The 20135-nt window shown below is 36.5% G+C and overlaps 1 pseudogene; it reads left to right on the top strand.

The window, feature by feature from the left end:
* Positions 1–16860: 16860 nt before the first annotated feature.
* On the top strand, positions 16861–18153 carry LOC138435771 (microtubule-associated protein RP/EB family member 1 pseudogene; annotated as a pseudogene).
* The last annotated feature ends 1982 nt before the right edge of the window (positions 18154–20135 follow it).

Here is a 20135-nt window from a genome sequence, read left to right on the forward strand (position 1 = left end):
TCCTGGGAGAAATGTCAATAACCTTAGACATGCAGATGACACCACCCTTATGGCAGAAAGTGAGGAACTATTAAAGAGCCTCTTGTTGAAAGTGAGAGAGAGAGTGGAAAAGTTGGCTTAAAACTCAACATTCAGAACACTAAGATCATGGCATCCAGTCCCATCACTTCATGGCAAATAGATGGGGAAACGGTGGAAACAGTAACAGACTTTATTTTTGGGGGGCTCCAAAATCACTGCAGATAGTGACTATAGTCATGATATTAAAGGATGCTTGATCCTTGGAAGAAAAGTTATGACCAACCTAGACAGCATATTAAAAAGCAGAGACATTACTTTGCCAACAAAGGTCCTTCTAGTCAATGCTATATTTTTTTCCAGTAGTCAAGTATGATTGTAAGAGTTTGACTATAAAGAAAGCTGAGCACCAAAGAATTGATGCTTTTGAACTGTGGTGCTGGAGAAGACTCTTGAGAGTCCCTTGGATTGCAAGGAGATCCAACCAGTCAATCCTAAAGGAAATCAGTCCTGAATATTCATTGGAAGTATTGATGTTGAAGCTGAAACTCCAATATTTTGGCCACCTAATGTGAAGAACTGACTCATTGGAAAAGACTGTGATGCTGGGAAAGATTGAAGGTGGGAGGAGAAGAGGACAACAGAGGAAGAGATGGTTGGATGGCATCACCAACTTGCTGGGTATGAGTTTGAGTAAGCTTAGGGAGTTGGTGATGGACAGGGAAGCCTGATATGCTGTGGTCCATGGGGTCACAAATGGTCTGACACTACTGAGTGACTGAACTGAACTGAGTGGAGAAAAGACATAGAGAATAGACTTAAGAACATGGAGAGAGGGGAGGAGAGGGTGAGATGTATGGAAAGAGTGACATAGAAACCTGCATTACCATGTGAAAAATAGATACCTAACCAGAATTTGCCATATGGCTCAGGAAACTCAAACAGGGACTCTATCAACCTAGAGGGTTAGGATGGTACGGGAGATGGGAGGGAGGTTCAAAAGGAAGAGAGACTCATTTTGAGGTTTGACAGAAAACAATAAAATTCTGTTAAGCAATTATCCTTCAATAAAAAATTAAAAAGAAAAGAAAAGAAAAAAAAGGCTTCAAAAGAATCCACCACCATTAGTACATATAGTGCTTTGGTGCAACAATCTGTTCACAAAAATAAACCAAAGTTAACTGGGGAGAACATGAGTCAAGTCAGAAAGCGATGAAATAATAATGCACATGTGTTATAAAAATAAGCAAAGCTGAAATAAATAAAGATGGTTTAGAAAAAAAAATGTATTGATTTGTTAAAGCAACAGTAGGAAACTAATACAGAGCCCATGGCCGCTTTTTAATGATTATGTTTATTCCCCTTCTCAGAAACCACCTCCTCATGTGACTGAAGTCATACATTTCTCAAGTGGATAAGAGCTATATTTTAATTTCAATTTTTTTCTGTCCTGAATTTCAGTTTAGGAAAATATACGTGAGGATGGAGATTTAAGTAGTAATTTGTGTAATTAAATTTGAAAAGAACTTTGTTTATCTGACTCTCCGTGACTGAAATGCATTTACTTCATTTACCCTTTTGCTTCATTTAACATTTTAAAAGCCTGTTTTGTTTTGTTTTGTTTTGTTTTGGAACGTGAGCCCTGGGATAAGGAGTTTTGAGTCATAGATACTTGAGAAATTCTACATATCTTCCTTTTCCGTGGGAGGTTCACAGTGAATTTCCCTGTAATGTCTCCTAGGTCTGAAAGATTCAGCATGGGTTATTACCACTTCTTCACTGCCCGTTCACCCCTCTGATGACCATCTCATCCGACTTACACTCCTGCTACTCTGCTGAAATTGTTCTTGTTGTGGTCTTTAAAGAGACCATGATGTCAAGTCCAAATATCATTTTTGTTTGTTTTTTTTTTTACCCTGATGTTTCTCAGATTTTCAGGAGTAGTGTATTTAACCAATGACTCCTCCCATCTAGTCAAGAATTTATACTATATTTACATATCTTATCTAAAAAATTAAGTTGATTTAAGATACTCTTATAGAACATGATTACCATGAACCTATGTAATGCTCATCTCTGGCTCTATTTATACTTATTTTCATCTTAGTCTCTGAGCCCACCCTTATTCTTATTGCCACGATAATCACCCACTCTAATATATCTGGTGTATGTTCTTGGATGTATACGTAATTTTGAGAAACATATGTTTGTGTATGCTCTTCAAATATATATAAATTGTTTTGTGCAATAGATTCATTCTATACCATTCAGTCTTTTTTTTTTTTTTTGACATTTGGTTTTAACATCTGTTCATGATGTTAAGTATATTTGTAATTCACTGTTTCCAAATGATGTACAATTTTTTTTTTAAGAATTCATTCATCAGTTTTCATGTATTCATTTTCCCTGTAATGGACACCTAGGTGACCTCCAAATCCTTCTAACAACAAACATGAATATCTTCATCCTACTTCTTCTAAAATCTGCACACAGGTGTATCTGGAGTATACATCCAAGAGTGGGATGACTTTGAATAAAGGTAAATGCAGATATTTTCATTCAGAGTGGAGTGAATCCATAAATAAATTTGTGAAGAATATAAACATCCAAAATATTGACTTTTCAAATCTATGAACATGTTGCATCTCTATTACATAACTTTACTTTATCTCAGTAGTAACTAGTGGATTTTTTAAGAAGTCTAGTAAATAGTTAATAAATTATACCTAAATATTAGATAATCTGTATATTAATATCAGTGCTTTATAATTTAATTTTAATTTCATTTTTGAATTTTTGACTGTTACAGAGAAATTAAATCAGAGGGAGTTTCCACTTAACCATCTGTCTCTTGGGAGATGGACAGGCTTCTCTTTCTTTCTTGTAGCCAAAGAAAGGAACACAATGCGTATGCTAAATAAAATTCTGTTGAATAAATAAATAAAGATTTTGGAGGAGTATAGGTATTTATGTAGGCAGGAAGCTCACTCTTGAGTTTTGCTATTGCTCCTTCTTATGGTTTAATCAATAATTCTTACCAAAAAGTTTCTTTCATGCTAAACAGTGATAGTATGGCCCAAATGCATAGTGTGAAAAGATTTCATGATAAACCATAAGTCTCCACTCTCAATACCAAAGACAAGCATTATTTTCAACACTAAACCCACAAAAGAATGCAATACACAGGAGCTGCATAAAAACCACAGCCTTTTCTACTGACTGTCAAATTCTGTCAAACTGATATTGAGATATTAGAGATTGCCTCAAAGTCAGAAAACACAAAAAAGCAACAATTCTTAGAGTGTAATTCTCTCAACAAAGCACTTTTTAAAAAAACTGCCATAGTCTTCACCTGTGTGAAAGTCCAAGAAAAGAACTTTTGATTCCCTTCTTTCAGAACCTGATAACCCATCCAAAATATTAACTGTTTTCAATGAACGTTTTCACATAATCCAAGACATAGAAAATGCAAACAAGTTGATCATGGGCATTAAAGTGAAACAGTTTCTGTGTGATTATTCAAATCAAATATCTGGCTCTGCTTCTTGGGATGAGGTATCTGCCAACTGTCAAATGTCAAGCTGGATGAGGCTGGAGAAGCGAAGAGGAAGAGCAGACTGGGAAAGAGGGGTCCTTCTGTTTCTATCGTCACATTTCGGCACCATCCATGCACTGTTGTCAAGAAGCATCAGTGTCTTTTGTCCAATATTCAGTCCAAACCTACCATCTGGACAGTTCAACTCACTTCTGCAGGTTAAAGCCCAATGTAGTCAATGTGTCTATTTGTTTTGGTCATTGCTTAATAAAAAGTTGATTGTTACCCTTATTTCCATAATTCTTCATTTCTACATCAAAATAGAAAGCAATAGTCACTTACTTTCCTTTCAGAGACCATGGGCAAAACATATCTTTTGGCATTTCATTAGATGGAATATTTCTCTAATGAGAGAAGTGTTTTCCTATTCTTTATTACAGCAAATTCATTTGACTTTGGAGTGCATTAATGTGGTGCATTTACAGGTGGCCTAGTGGTAAAGAAGTCACCTGCCAATGCAGGAGATGAAAGCAATTTGGTTTCAATCCCTGGGTCAGGAGGATCCCCTGGAGGAGAAAATGGCAACCCGCTCCAGTATGCTTGCCTGGAAAATTCCATGGACAGAGGCGACTGGTGGGCTACAGTCCATAGGGTCACAAATAGGCACAACTGAGCACACACACACACACACACACACACACACACCACACACACACCCCAATCACTGTTTCATATACAGTGTTTTTTCTGAAAATTTCTAACTCTCAATTTCTGTCAGGACTTTGTTTCAGTAACAAATATGCTGAATGTATGCAAACATGTTTGAATTCAAGCCCATTTTTTAATCTTTTCTGAGACTCAGAGATTTTGTAAAATAAAACCAAAAACAAAGAAAATACACTAAACTTAAATATAAACTTTATGTAAGTGTCTGGCAAAGTTTGTACTCATGATCAAAATTGTGATCCAAGAAATAGAAAATGGGCTGTTCGGTTTAGTAAATGAGATAGCACGTTATTGAGTAAGCCAAAATGATTATTTCCATTTTAATACAAGCTTCATCAGTAAAAGAAGATAGTAAAATCCTCCTCAAAATTTCAGAATAAAATTTTATATTTACCAGACACATAGGAAAACCCCTGAAATTCATTATTTCAGATAAAAAATATTTAGTAAGAAAAATGGACTTGCCATTTGAAATGGTTCAAAACATTTCAAATGCCCAAGGAAACAAAATGGTACACAATAAATTAATATAAATTCCAGTGGAAACTTCTTGAGAGGTCTATTATTGCCTTGCAATCCTACAAAAATACTTTTAAAACCATTTTATTCTTATGATATAGACAAATGTACCAGAAGGCTTTTAATCAAATTATATTAACTAATGGACTTCCTAAAGATACAATGTGTAGGCAATGCAGAGGGCTTAACTGATAATTACACAATATATACAGTAGTATATTAGTTTATTGCATACTTACATATAATTATTGTATATTCAATATTTATTGAGGAGGAAAGCCAATTTACATGAAAATTGTTTGGTACTTTTACTTTCTTGTAAAATGGCATTTACTCAATGACACTATTGAAAATATAAACAAAATCGATAAATTTTTGCCAGACTTATCAAGAAAAAGGGGGAGAGGACTCAAATCAATAAAATTATAAGTGAAAAAGAAGTTACAACAGACACCAGAGAAAAACAAAGGATACTAAGAGACTACTACCACCAGTAACTATATGCCAATAAAATGGACAATCTAGAAGAAATGAACAAATTCTTAGAAAGGTACAGCTTTCCAAAACTGAATAAGAAATAGAAAATATTAACAGACCAATCACAAATACTGAAATTGAATCTGTGATCACAAAACTCCAGGACCAGATGACTTTACAGGCGAATTCTACCAAACATTTAGAGAAGAATTAACACCCATCCTTTTGAGACTATTCCAAAAAATTGCAGAGGAAGGAACACTCCCAAATCCTTTCTGTGATGCCATCATTGCCCTGATACCAAAACTAGACAAAGATACCACAAAAAAAGAAAATTATCACTAATGAACATAAACACAAAAGTCCTTAACAATTGACTAGCAAATTGAATCCAAGAGTACATTAAAAGGATCATACAACATGGTCAAGTGGGCTTTTTTGTTGCATTCCCAGGGATGCAAGGATTTTTTAGTATCCCCAAATCAGTCACAGTGATATACCATAACAACAAATTGAAAAGTAAAAACCATATGATCATCTTAATAGATGCAGAAAAAGTTTTTGACAAAATTCAACACCATTTATGATAAGAATTCTACAGAAAGTGGGTACAAAGGCAACGTACCTCAACATAATAAAAGCCATACATGACAAACTTACAGCTAACATTATGCTCAATGGTAAAAAGCTTAAAACATTTCCTCTGAGATCAATAATACAAGGATATCCACTCATTACTTTTACTCAACATAGTTTTATAAGTCCTAGCCATAGAAATCACAGAGGGAAAAGAAATAAAGGAAACTCAAACTGAAAGAGAAAAAAACACATTATATATTAACACATATATGTGGAATCTTAAAAAACATGGTATAGATGATCTTATTTGCAAACAAAAAATAGAGACACGGATGTAGAGGACAAACATGTGGACACCAAGGGAGAAAGAGGAGGTGGTGGGATGAACTGGGAGATAGATATTGATACATATATATATACTATTATATAATAGATAACTAATGAGAGAACCTACTGTAGAGCACAAAGAACACTACTCAGTGCTCTGTGGTGATATAAATGGGAAGGAAATCCCCCAAAGAGGAAATATTTATATATACATATGGCTGATTCACTTTGCTATATTGTAGAAACTAACATAACATTGTAAAACAACTACACTCCAATAAAAATTAATTTAAAAATAAGTTGGAAAAGAAAGAATAAAACAGTCACTGTTTGCAGATGACATGGTACCATACATGGAAAATCCTAAAGATGCTACCAGAAAACTACTAGAGCTCATCAATGAATTTGGTATAGTTTCAGGATATAAAATAAATACACAGAAATCTGTTGCATTTCTATCCACATATAACAAAAGATCGGAAAGAGAAATTAAAGAAACAATCCCATTTACCATCACAGCAAAAAGAATAAAATACTGAGGAATAAACCTACATAAGGATGCAGAAGACATGTACTCAGGAAACTATAAGATACTGATGAAAGAAATCAAAGATGACACAAACAGATGTAGAGATATACCTAGTTCCTGGATTGAAAGAATCAATATTGTCTAAATGACTATACTAGTCAAGGCAATCTACAGATTCAATGAAATCCCTATCAAATTACCAATGGCATTTTTTGCAGATCTAGAACAAAAGCATCTTAAAATTTGAATGAAAACATGAAAGACTTAGAGAACAAACTTATGGTTACTGGTCAGGGAAGGTGGAGTTTAGATTAACATATACACTCTGCTATATTTAAAAGAGATAACCAACAAGGATGTATAGTATAGCAGAGGGAACTCTGCTCAGGATTCTGTAATAACCTAAATGGGAAAAGAATCTGAAAAAGAATAAATATAAGCATAATTGAATAATTTTGCTGTAATATGATACTAACACAACATTACTAATCAACTACACTCCAATACAAGATAAATATTTTTAAGATTAAAAAAAGGTTAAATATAATTTGCTAAATGCTATGCACTTACACATATCAAATAATTATTTTTGTGTCTTTACATTATGAAAACCCCATGAAGATTTGATCATCTCATTTCAGATATAGTTTCATCTTTTCTAAGGAAGATATTGCTGATGTTATTCTCAAACACATTTGTGAACCCACTGGGAAGGGCTGAAGTAGAGCAGGAAGAGAACATAAACTTCTGGTCTTGAAGATAGTTCCTAGAACAAATAGCCTTGGTGCCAAAAGGGTCCCAAGAATAGGGTAGAGGAGTCTGGCACTGCAGATCAAAGTAGGTGCTATGCTAGATTTGGATTAGTAAAAGAAGAGTCTAAGCCTGATGGAGGATGACTGCAATCAGCTGAATATAAACATAAGACAAATTCCAAGAGCAAGATACATGTAGTTAATAAGGAAATTAAGAACCAGAAAGTTCTAGATCAATAGGCAAAGTAGTAGGCATAGTGCAAAGAGGCTCAGATAGGACTCCTACCACTCCTAGTATGGACACTGGACATAATTTCTGATGAGTATTTGTATTCACGACATAATCTATATTTATGGTCTATTGTTTCCAGATTGACACGCTACTAAAGTAATAATATAATATTTTGAATAGTCTAGTTTTTTCATATATATCATTTCAGTTCAGTTCAGTCACTCAGTCATGTCCAACTCTTTGTGACCCCATGAATCGCAGCACCCCAGGCCTCCCTGTCCATCACCAACTCCTGGAATTCACTCAGACTCACGTCCGTCGAGTCAGTGATGCCATCCAGCCATCTCATCCTCTGTCGTCCCCTTCTCCTCCTGCCCCCAATCCCTCCCAGCATCAAAGTCTTTTCCAGTGAGTCAACTCTTCACATGAGGTGGCCAAAGTTACTGGAGTTTCAGCTTTAGTATCATTCCTTCCAAAGAAATCCCAGGGTTGATCTCCTTCAGAATGGACTGGTTGGACCTCCTTGCAATCCAAGGGACTCTCAAGAGTCTTCTCCAACACCACAGTTCAAAAGCATCAATTCTTCGGCGCTCAGCCTTCTTCACAGTCCAACTCTCACATCCATACATGACTACTGGAAAAACCATAGCTTTGACTAGATGGACCAGTAATACCATTCAGTCAGCCATGTTTGTTCAATGTCTCATAGAAAAATACTAATATATGATAGCTAATTTACCCTAACATAAGATTTTTTCTTTAAAATTGTTTTTCCATTCATGTTTCTCCAAATTTTTCTCACTAGTACATATAATGGGGATATGCTTGAGTTAAAATATATATACTTCTGAGCTTGGAGAAAAAGTAAATGAATGATTTACAAAATATTTTATTGTATATAATATCTATCTAATATACTATGATATCTAATATACTAGATAGATATTATATACAATAAAATATTTTGTAAATCATTCATTTACTTTTTCTCCAAGCTCAGAAATAACAAAAGTTCAAAGTCATGTCCATACATCTTTGAACTTAAGATAGCTGCATAAATATTGTCTCTTAATGTTCTTTTCCTGCTTGCAAACAAATACTAGTAATTCAAACACAATCTTAATATTACTGAAATTTACACAAATCATGAGTCTCAAAATTGTGAACAGATTGGACATTTCTGAGTGCAAGATACCTGTCTTTTAACCTAGCTGTCTATCTGAAAATTATCTCAGAGACTTTCTTGGAAATCTGATATTTTTCAGGCCTCACTTAAAAATATACTTATTGTTTTTAAGAATTGGGCTTTGTTTTTGTGACTTAGACTGATTTTCTTATGTTTTGTTTTCAGTGGATAAGCATAAATTTTAGGCATCCCCACATAGGTGATGTGGGGATACTTTGTATACAAATACTTTGTATTTGCCTACTGATCAATTGTCAGGGATGTGGAATAGATAAAAGGTGCCTTTCTTCTCTCAGAGCCTGTAATGTAATCACGCTATCATGAGAATGTAAACTTGAGATTTCTGAAGTGAGCTATCCAGGACAGTCCTACTCAGCTGTTTCCAGTATGAAAGTTATCATTTAAGGAATCTTGTTACAGAAATAATTACTGAACAACCCAGTCTGTTGATTTCTCAGTTTCAGAGTTAGCTCTCCTTAGACAACCAGATGGCATTTCTTCCCATTACTTAAAAATTTTTCTGGAACAGTTCAAGTCAGAACTGATCTTTCTTAAGAAAACATACAAAGCAAGTTTCCTGGACAACAAATATACCTAATCAGTCTCCCTTGTTAATAAGTATTAATAAGTACCTTTCAGTGTTCTTCTATGGAGAAGGCAATGGCACCCCACTCCAGTACTCTTGCCTGGAAAATCCCATGGACTGAGGACCCTGGTAGGCTGCAGTCCATGGGGTTTCTAAGAGTCAGATGTGACTGAGCGACTTCACTTTCATGCATTGGAGAAGGAAATGGCAACCCACTCCAGTGTTCTTGCCTGGAGAATCCCAATGACGGGGAAGCCTTGTGGGCTGCCATCTATCGGGTCGCACAGAGTCGGACATGCTGAAGCGACTTAGCAGCTGCAGCAGTGTTCTTCTAAGAATTAAAAGTGATCCATATAACACAGCATAGTCTTTACAGAGAAGTATTTAACAAACTGTAGCTATGATTATTTTCAGTCTAATAAGAGTCTTAAGTCAGCTTTACCTTTCCTTTCAAAAGTTTATGTTTTTTGGTTTATACTTATTTCCTAAAACAATTCCAGGCACAAAATGCCTTTATTTTTGTTGTCCTGTTTGCTTTTGGTTTAGTCCAATCAAAGAATTCAAGTGCCCATGTGTCTAGTTTTTAAGTACCAATATTTCCAGTACAATGTTATAATTAAGGAAGGAAATAAGATATGGTACCTGTATACTGCAAACTCCAATTGATATGAAAAGTGTTTTATAAATCAATAAAATTAAAGTTTATAGAACAATAAAAATGTGAGAATTTCCAGGAAGATAATAGTAAACAAGAATAATAGGCAAAGATGTGGCCTAGAAAGCATTAACATTTAATTTTCAAAAAGTAGTGTAGTCGTGACATCACGGAGCTGGCACAGGAATTCAAATACATTACCAAAGGAACAGAATTAAATCTATAAATAGGTTAAAGTGGTTAAAGTATACTTAAGAATGTAATAAGGTTCACAGAGTAAAGGCACAATAATAAAATTTGCTAAGCACAATTTAAGTTGGAAAATTTGATCAAAATCTACTGTATATTATAAAGAGAAATAATTTATTCATGGATTAAAAATATGTATGTTAAGAAAGTAAAAATACTTGAAGAAAATAGAAAAATTAAAAATATGAGATTATTAGTTCACACAACCTTAAAAAACGATTAAAGAAAAAATGTACATATTTATTTTCATAAATATGAAAATTTAATTGGAAAAAATCATAACAAAATCAAAAGATGACTGGTAGATCAGGAGAAAATGACTACAGTTCAGTTCAGTTCAGTCACTCAGTCATGTCTGACTCTTTGCGACCCCATGAATCGCAGCATGCCAGGCCTCCCTGTCCATCACCAACTCCCAGAGTTCACTCAGACTCACGTCCATCATGTCCGTGATGCCATCCAGCCATCTCATACTCTGTCGTCACCTTCTCCTCCTGCCCCCAATCCCTCCCAGCATCAGAGTCTTCTCCAACGAGTCAACTCTTTGCATGAGGTGGCCAAAGTACTGGAGCTTCAGCTTTAGCATCATTCCTTCCAAAGAAATCCCAGGGTTGATCTCCTTCAGAATGGACTGGTTGGATCTCCTTGCAGTCCAAAGGACTCTCAAGAGTCTTCTCCAACACCACAGTTCAAAAGCACCAATTCTTCAGCGCTCAGCCTTCTTCACAGTCCAACTCTCACATCCATACATGACCACTGGAAAAACCATAGCCTTGACTAGATGGACCTAAGTCGGCAAAGTAATGTCTCTGCTTTTGAATATACTGTCTAGGTTGATCATAACCTTTCTTCCAAGGAGTAAGCCTCTTTTAATTTCATGGCTGCAATCACCATCTGCAGTTATTTTGGAGCCCCCAAAAATGAAGTCTGACACTGTTTCCACTGTTTCCCCATCTATTTCCCATGAAGTGATGGGACCAGATGCCGTGATCTTCATTTTCTGAATGTTGAGCTTTAAGCCAACTTTTTCATTCTCCACTTTCACTTTCATCAAGAGGCTTTTTTAGTTCCTCCTCACTTTCTGCCATCAGGGTGGTGTCATCTGCATGTCTGAGGTTATTGATATTTCTCCCGGCAATCTTGATTCCAGCTTGTGTTTCTTCCAGTCCAGCGTTTCTCACTGTGTACTCTGCATATACGTTAAATAAGCAGGGTGACAATATACAGCCTTGATGGACTCCTTTTCCTATTTGGAACCAGTCTGTTGTTCCATGTCCAGTTCTAACTGCTGCTTCCTGACCTGGATACAGATTTCTCAAGAGGCAGGTTAGGTGGTCTGGTATTCCCATCACTTTCAGAATTTTTCACAGTTTATAGTGATCCACACAGTCAAAGGCTTTGGCATAGTCAATAAATCAGAAATAGATGTTTTTCTGGAACTCTCTTATTTTTTTCCATGATCCAGCAGATGTTGGCAATTTGATCTCTGGTTCCTCTGCCTTTTCTAAAACCAGCTTGAACATCAGGGAGTTCACAGTTCACATATTGCGGAAGCCTGGCTTGGAGAATTTTGAGCATTACTTTACTGGCATGTGAGATGAGTGCAACTGTGCGGTAGTTTGAGCATTCTTTGGCATTGCCTTTCTTTGGAATTGGAATGAAAACTGACCTTTTCCAGTCCTGTGGCCACTGCTGAGTTTTCCTAATTTGCTGGCATATTCCATGCAGCACTTTCACAGCATCATCTTTCAGGATTTGAAACAGCTCAACTGGAATTCCATCACCTCCATTAGCTTTGTTCATAGTGATGCTTTCTAAGGCCCATTTGACTTCACATTCCAGGATGTCTGGCTCTTGATGAGTGATCACACCATCATGATTATCTGGGTTGTGAAGATCTTTTTTGTACAGTTCTTCTGTGTATTCTTGCCACCTCTACTTAATATCTTCTGCTTCTCTTAGGTCAGACCCTTTCTGTCCTTTATCGAGACCATCTTTGCATGAAATGTTCCCTTGGTATCTCTAATTTTCTTAAAGAGATCTCTAGTCTTTCCCATTCTGTTGTTTTCCTCGATTTCTTTGCATTGATCGCTGAAGAAGGCTTTCTTATCTCTTCTTGCTATTCTCTGAAACTCTGCATTCAGATGCTTATATCTTTCCTTTTCTCCTTTGCTTTTCACCTCTCTTCTTTTCACAGCTATTTGTAAGGCCTCCCCAGACAGCCATTTTGCTTTTTTGCATTTCTTTTCCATGGGGAAGGTCTTGATCCCTGTCTCCTGTACAATGTCACGAACCTCACTCGGTAGTTCATCAGGCACTCTATCTTCAGATCCAAACCCTTAAATCTATTTCTCACTTTCACTGTATAATCTTAAGGGATTTGATTGAGGTTATACCTGAATGGTCTAGCAGTTTTCCCTACTTTCTTCAATTTGTGTCTGAATGACTACAAACAATTGCTAAAGAATTAATCTCCTTAATGTATAGATTGCTCCTACAAATCACTAAATGAGGTAGTTTGGGTTTGTTTTGTTTTAAAGGTAAAGGAAATAAACAGGTATTTCACTGAAATAATTATAGATTGAAATATATTAATATTTTTCTTTCTTAGGAAAATGAATTAAAATACTACATCCATTGGATTATCAAAATAAGTAGTAGTTGCATACCATGTCGGTAGAGTTGCGGTTTCTACTAGAAATGTGAATGACTATGAAATTTTTTTTCAGTAACACAACATTTAAATAATAATTGTTAAATATTTCACTTTTACTCAGTGTCTAAATAATTAGTACTTAAAATATGTATTGTATTTTAACTACCTCTTTCATTTCTTACCTTTTGTCAAATAAGAATACAATTATCAGAATTAAAAGATAAATGTTTCAGGATAATTATTATAACATTGCTAGTAACAATCTTGAATTTTGAATCAATCTGAATTTTCCTCCAAACTGTAATGATTAAATGGTACATCTATTGATACTTGGTGTGAACATAACATTGAATATTATGCAGATACTAACACAAATGAAACTGACATATGTATTGCTTTGGAAGGACATCTAAAATATATTGTTAGGTCCCAAAAGCAAGTTACAGAATATAAATGGCGAGAGTATAAATTAGGAGTTTGGGATTAACATATATACATTCCTGTATATAAAGAGATAACCAAGGACCAACTGTATAGCACAGGGAACTATACTCAATATTCTGTAATAAACTGTAGGGTAAAAGAATCTGAAAAAATATGTATATAAATATATATATGTATAACTGAATCAATGCAGTACACTTGAAATTAATACAGTATAAATCAACTATACTTCAATTGAAAAAGAATATAAATGTATTATGTGTTCAATATATGTGCACAGTAATCTTCCTTACAAAATATGAACATAATGTTTGGAAATGTATGAGTGTTCACAAATCGAATAGCTATAAGTGATAATATTTGATATTGGAAAAAGGAAAGAAAACCATTGATTTTATTTTAAGATACATCGATTTATTCTCAGTTGTCACAGTGAACAATTCTTTTTACAACTTAGATCACTGAGAAAAAGATAATTAAATATTTCTAGCTTTTAATTTCATACATGATCAAAATTACTTGGCTAGCATACTTACCATATTGATAATTATGAAAAATAATTTTAAAAAATCCAAAGTGGACCTGTGTAGTTCAAATCTGTGTTGTTCAAGGGTTAACTGTACATCAAATCAAGTCACTACTCTTAAAAGAACTCCTTGGACAATAAGTCTTCAAAATAATTGCATACTTTACCATCAGCTACAAAGCCCATCATGATCCACTTCTTGTTTAAACCTCTGGTGGCATCTCTCAAACCCATTTACCTAGTCCAGAGTTAATAAGGTTTCATTTCTGTTCCTCAGGTGTGTCAAGTTCTTTCTTTGATCAAGGCAGTTCCGTTTACTATTTCACATACCTGGAACTCTTTTTCTTTCACTCTCTCATAACTGGCACTTTTTAACTCTCCAGGTCTTAGAATATAATTTACTTCCCCATAGCTCTAGACATCGGAAGTCTGAAACAGGTTTCTCTAGGCTAACATCACGGGGCCAGGAAGCTTACACTTCTGGAGACTTGAACAAAGTCTACTCACTAGCTTTTTCCAGCTTCTAAATGCTGCCTTCATTGTTGGCTCCTATCCCTTTCTTCCACCTTCAAAGCTAGCAGATAAACACATCCCAACCTCTACAGAGTTTCCCTGGTAGCTCAGACAGTAAAGAATCTGCCTTCAATGCAAGAGACCTGGGTTTGATCCCTGGGTTGGGAAGATCCTCTGGAGGAAGGCATGGAAACCACTCCAGTATTCTTTCCTGAAGAATGCCATGGACAGAGGAGCCTGGTAGGCTATAGTCAGTGAGGTCACAAAGAATCAGACATGACTCAGAGACTAAGCCTGCACACAGGCAACCTCTTTCTAAATTTGACCCTCCTGCTTCTTCTTATAAGGACAGTTGATTACAGTGGGCCCATCTAGATTATCTGGGATAATCTCTCATCTTGTGATCCTTAATTTAATCACATCTGCAAAGTCCTTTTCCCAAATAAGGTAACATTTTTATAGGTTCTGGGGACTAGGAAGTGAGCAAACTCTGGGGACCGCTGTCCTGCCTACCACATACTTGACCACCAGTCTTATTTTCTGACCTCTCTAATCACCCATAAAACCAACCAGTATACTTTTATTTCAGATATTGTATTTTCTCTGCTAATATTCTGTTTATCTTTTCCTTTAAATCCTTGAACAATTTTTAAGAGCTGTTTTAAAATGCTAGTCTGCTAATTTGAGTGTCTTGACCACCTTGGGGTTGGCTGACAGATTATTTTTCTTATCTACGAGTCGTACAAACTGTAAATTTAAAAGATGTTTAGAAACTCTGAGTTATTTTATCTTCCTCTGAAGAGTGTGGCATGTGTTCCAGCAGAGAGCAAAAGTAGACCAGTCATATTGAACTTGAGGAGTGTCACTCTAACACATTGTTAGGATGAGAGTATTTGGGTTTTACCCATATTACTTCTTGCTAAAAGGGTTTTCTTCTTAAAATATAGGAAAATATAGAAAATATAGGTTTTCTTCTTAAAATTGAACCTTTCTGATATTTCAGTAGACAGTCTGAGGTTTTTGTCTCATCTCTAACTTGGTAAGACTGAAATTCCAATCCTTTTTCCCCTGGCAGTGGGAAGCAATTGAAATCTCTACCCTGCTTTTTCGAATTTCCAGCTATCCTTTGTATTTGGCTTCTCTGATTATTCTTTGGTTGTGCTCAGTTCAGAGGACAATTAAGGAATCTAGAGGGAGTTTATATGCAGATATGGCATCCTTTCTGTTTTGACTCTTTCTCTTCTTAGATCAATCCCTGTTCAAGTCTCTAGCTGTTCTGGCAGTACCAACTTCCATCTTTTAATACTTTGTAGTACTCTGTTACTGTGATGGCCTCCAATGAACTATATTCCCCTTTATTCCAGCAATGTATAATCCATTCCTCTTTTTTCTAAACTGGTCCTCTGAATGCTTTGACCAATAGAATGTGGAGTAAGTGTTATTGTACTATCTCCAAGTCCAGGATTTAAGAAAGTTTGCCAAGTTCTATTTCACTTTGGAGCATGTCATTTACCATATGAGAGAGGTCAACAACTCTGAGGCTGTCTTATTGTGATATGACCACCCACCCAGATGGAAGGGTGACGTGGAGAAGAAACAAGATGCCACATCAACAGCTCCAGCTGAGCGCCCAGCTGAGAATGAGCACTAACTTGACAGTCGAGTAAATGAGGCAGACCCTTGAGTCCTAGTAGAGTTTTCCCAGGTAATACTATTTGGAGCAAAGATAATCTGGCTCCACAAAGCCTTCCCCATCTTGCAGAATTTATTTTCCCCTAAATATTTTCATTAAAGAAACATTTTTTTCATATAAAAATAAATACACTCACTCTTTTAAAATATCAAACACTGACATGGTGGTGGTAGTTTGGTCACCCAGTCATGTCTGACTCTTGCAACCCCATGGGCTGCAGCCCACCAGGCTCCCCTGTCCCTGGGACTCCCCAGGAAAGAATACTGGAGTGGGTTGCCATTTCCTCCTCCAGGGGAATCTTCCCAACCCAGGGTTTGAACCTGTGTCTCCTGCATTGCAGGCAAATTGCTTACTGCTGAGCCAACATGGAAGACCAGCACTGACAAATACACACACACACACACACACACACACACACACACATATAAATTGAAATTACTCATATGCTGGTCACACATAACTATTTCTCTTCCAAAATTAATTTCTAATGATATCTGGATTGTTGTGTATACTTTCAAATAATTTTACATATATGTATGCTGCTGCTGCTGCTGCTAAGTCGCTTCAGTCGTGTCCGACTCTGTGCTACCCCATGGACAGCAGCCCACCAGGCTCCCCCATCCCTGGGATTCTCCAGGCAAGAACACTGGAGGGGCGGGGTCAGGCGGTTTGAACCAGACGAAGACGGAACCGGAGCCGGGTACGGGCAGCGGACGCGGTCGGACCGAGAGCCGAAGATGGCAGTGAACGTGTATTCAACGTCAGTCACCAGTGATAACCTCAGTCGACATGACATGCTGGCCTGGATCAATGAGTCTCTGCAGTTGAACCTGACAAAGATCGAACAGTTGTGCTCAGGGGCTGCCTATTGTCAGTTTACGGACATGTTGTTCCCTGGCTCCATTGCCTTGAAGAAAGTGAAATTCCAAGCTAAGCTAGAACATGAATACATCCAGAACTTCAAAATACTACAAGCAGGTTTTAAGAGAATGGATGTTGACAAAATAATTCCTGTGGACAAATTAGTAAAAGGAAAGTTTCAGGACAATTTTGAATTCGTTCAGTGGTTCAAGAAGTTTTTTGATGCAAACTATGATGGAAAAGAGTATGACCCTGTAGCTGCCAGACAAGGTCAAGAAACTGCAGTGGCCCCCTCCCTTGTTGCTCCCGCTCTGAACAAACCGAAGAAACCTCTCAGCTCTAGCAGTGCAGCTCCACAGAGGCCCATTGCAACACACAGAACTACTGCAACCCCTAAGGCTGGCCTGGGTGTGGTGCGGAAGAATCCTGGTGTAGGGAATGGAGATGACGAGGCAGCTGAATTGATGCAGCAGGTCAATGTATTGAAGCTTACTGTGGAAGACTTGGAGAAGGAGAGAGACTTCTATTTTGGAAAGCTGAGGAACATCGAGTTGATTTGCCAGGAGAACTAGGGGGAGAACAACCCTGTGCTGCAGAGGATCGTGGACATTCTCTACGCCACAGACGAAGGCTTCGTGATACCTGATGAAGGGGGCCCACAGGAGGAACAGGAAGAGTATTAATAGCCTGGACCAGCCGAGCAACATCTGAATTCTTCACTCCAAATCATGTGCTTAACTGTAAAATACTCCCTTTTATTATTCTTAGAGGACTCACTGGTTTCTTTTCATAAGCAAAAGTACCTCTTCTAAAAGTGCACTTTGCAGAAGTTTCACTCCTTTTCCAATAAGTTTGAGTTAGGAGCGTTTACCTTGTAGCAGAGCAGTATTAACATCTAGTTGGTTCACCCAGGGAACAAAGAGCCTGACCATGGGGCTCACTTTGTGGATGCTGGTAGCACTGATAGCTGGAGAAGGTGGAGACCTCAGTAGAGAAATGTAAAGACTGATTTGAATTTTAAGTTAATGTGAAATCTTGGCAGAGAACGTTTTAATAAATAAATGCCTTAAGAGTATTTAAAAAAAAAAAAGGACACTGGAGTGGGTTGCCATTTCCTTCTCCAATGCATGAAAGAGAAAAGTGAAAGTGAAGTTGCTCAGTCTTGTCCGAGTCTTAGCAACCCCATGGACTGCAGCCCACCGGGCTCCTCTATCCTTGGGATTTTCCAGGCAAGAGTACTGGAGTGGGGTGTCATTGCCTTCCCCAACATATATGTATACATTCATATAAACACATATGTATGTCTATATATATTTATATATTTGCTTGTAAAATAAGTCAAATTACTGTAAATAAAACAGATTAAAAATCTATTTGTCTTCTTTATATCTTATATATATATAACATACGAATCATTTTTACACAGTTACAACATAAATGCAATTACCTTAAGTGTTGTATTATTTTATGTTACACTTTGTATTAAGAATGCTTTAATACCACTCTATTTGAAAATCCTTGTATGGATATGTATACACACACACAGCCACACACTTATTTATGCATATATTTCTTTATAATATATTCTTTTAAGCAGAACTCTTGAGTAAAGAGATTTTAATCTTTTAAGATTTAATGAGGTATTTTAAGTTGCTTTTCATATGACAGTCATATGTAAACAACTTTAATATCTCAAATCCTTATTAACACTTGTGCTTAAGCTCAGTTGCTTCAGTTGTGCCCAACTCTTTGCAACCCCAGGAAATGTACCTGTCAGGCTCCACCAGGCCAAAATACTGGAGTGGGTTACCATGCCCTCCTCCAGAGAATCTTCCCAACCCAGGAACTGAGCCGGCATCTCCTGTGTTTCCTGCATTGGAGACAGATTCTGTACTAGCTGAGCCATCACGGGCTAGATCCTGTGACTCTTAGATGTATTTTTGTCAATATTATCAGCAAAATTGATATCTGCCATTTCAGTTTGTATATGCCTGATAATGAGTGGGTTATGCATTTTATGCATTTCATTGTCGCTGTATAATTCCTTTTGTCACTCAGTGATACTTGAATTTTGTCTAATTTTTAAATCATGATTACAATTTTTCTATTAACTTTTAAGAGATTTCAGACAAATTATGTATCACAATTATTTGCCTCATATGTTTTTCCAGCATTTTCTCAAAATATGTTGCTTTTTGTTGATGGTGTTTTTTATTCTATAGCATTTTAAAAGTTTTATATAATCAAGTGAAAGTTGCTCAGTCGTGTCTGACTTTTAGTGACCGCATGGACTATGCAGTCCTTGGAAACCTCCAGGCCAGAATACTGGAGTGGGTAACCTTTCCCTTGTCCAGGGGATCTTTGCAACCCAGGGATAGAACCCAGGTATTGAACCCAAGTCTCCTGCACTCCAAGTGGATTCTTTACCAGCTGAGCCACAAGGGAAGCCCTTATATAATCAATGTTACTATCATCTCTGCCCCAATTAGTACATCATTGCAGTTGAAATGTACCTTCCAGGTTCAAAGTTATGACAAATAAACACTACCTCTTGATGAGTGGTGTTAAGCTTCCATGACAAAGTGTGGGGCCAGAAATATTACTCTGGATTTTTTTGGAAAATACAATGTGTCATAGGTTACATTTTAAAAACTGCTTCTAATAAATAGGTAAGTAAGCAGACAGATAGACAAATAGATACATAAAGATGTGTTTTGGAAGGGAATTTAAGATAACGTTTCCTCTGAATTTTGCAGATATTGCTTTACTGCTTTCTCAGTTCAATTCTTGCTGAGGGAAAATCTGATGCCACTTTGATGATTTCCCCTTTGTAGATAACCTCGGTTGTTTCTGTGTGTTTGTTTGTCTGCATTCTTGTTTTTTTCTTGCAGCATCATTTTTTAAATAATTGTACTATTATCTTCTTTGTTCTGATGTTTCACCATATTGAGTCTATTCATCTGGTTTTTAAAAATTAATTTATTTTTTATTGAAGAATAATTGCTTCACTGATTTTTTATTGTGTCTTGGTGACACTTTCAACATGAAGACATGTTTTCCTCTGAAGCATTC

Source organism: Ovis canadensis, chromosome 1, assembly GCF_042477335.2.
Source record: "Ovis canadensis isolate MfBH-ARS-UI-01 breed Bighorn chromosome 1, ARS-UI_OviCan_v2, whole genome shotgun sequence".
Classification (NCBI taxonomy): domain Eukaryota; kingdom Metazoa; phylum Chordata; class Mammalia; order Artiodactyla; family Bovidae; genus Ovis; species Ovis canadensis.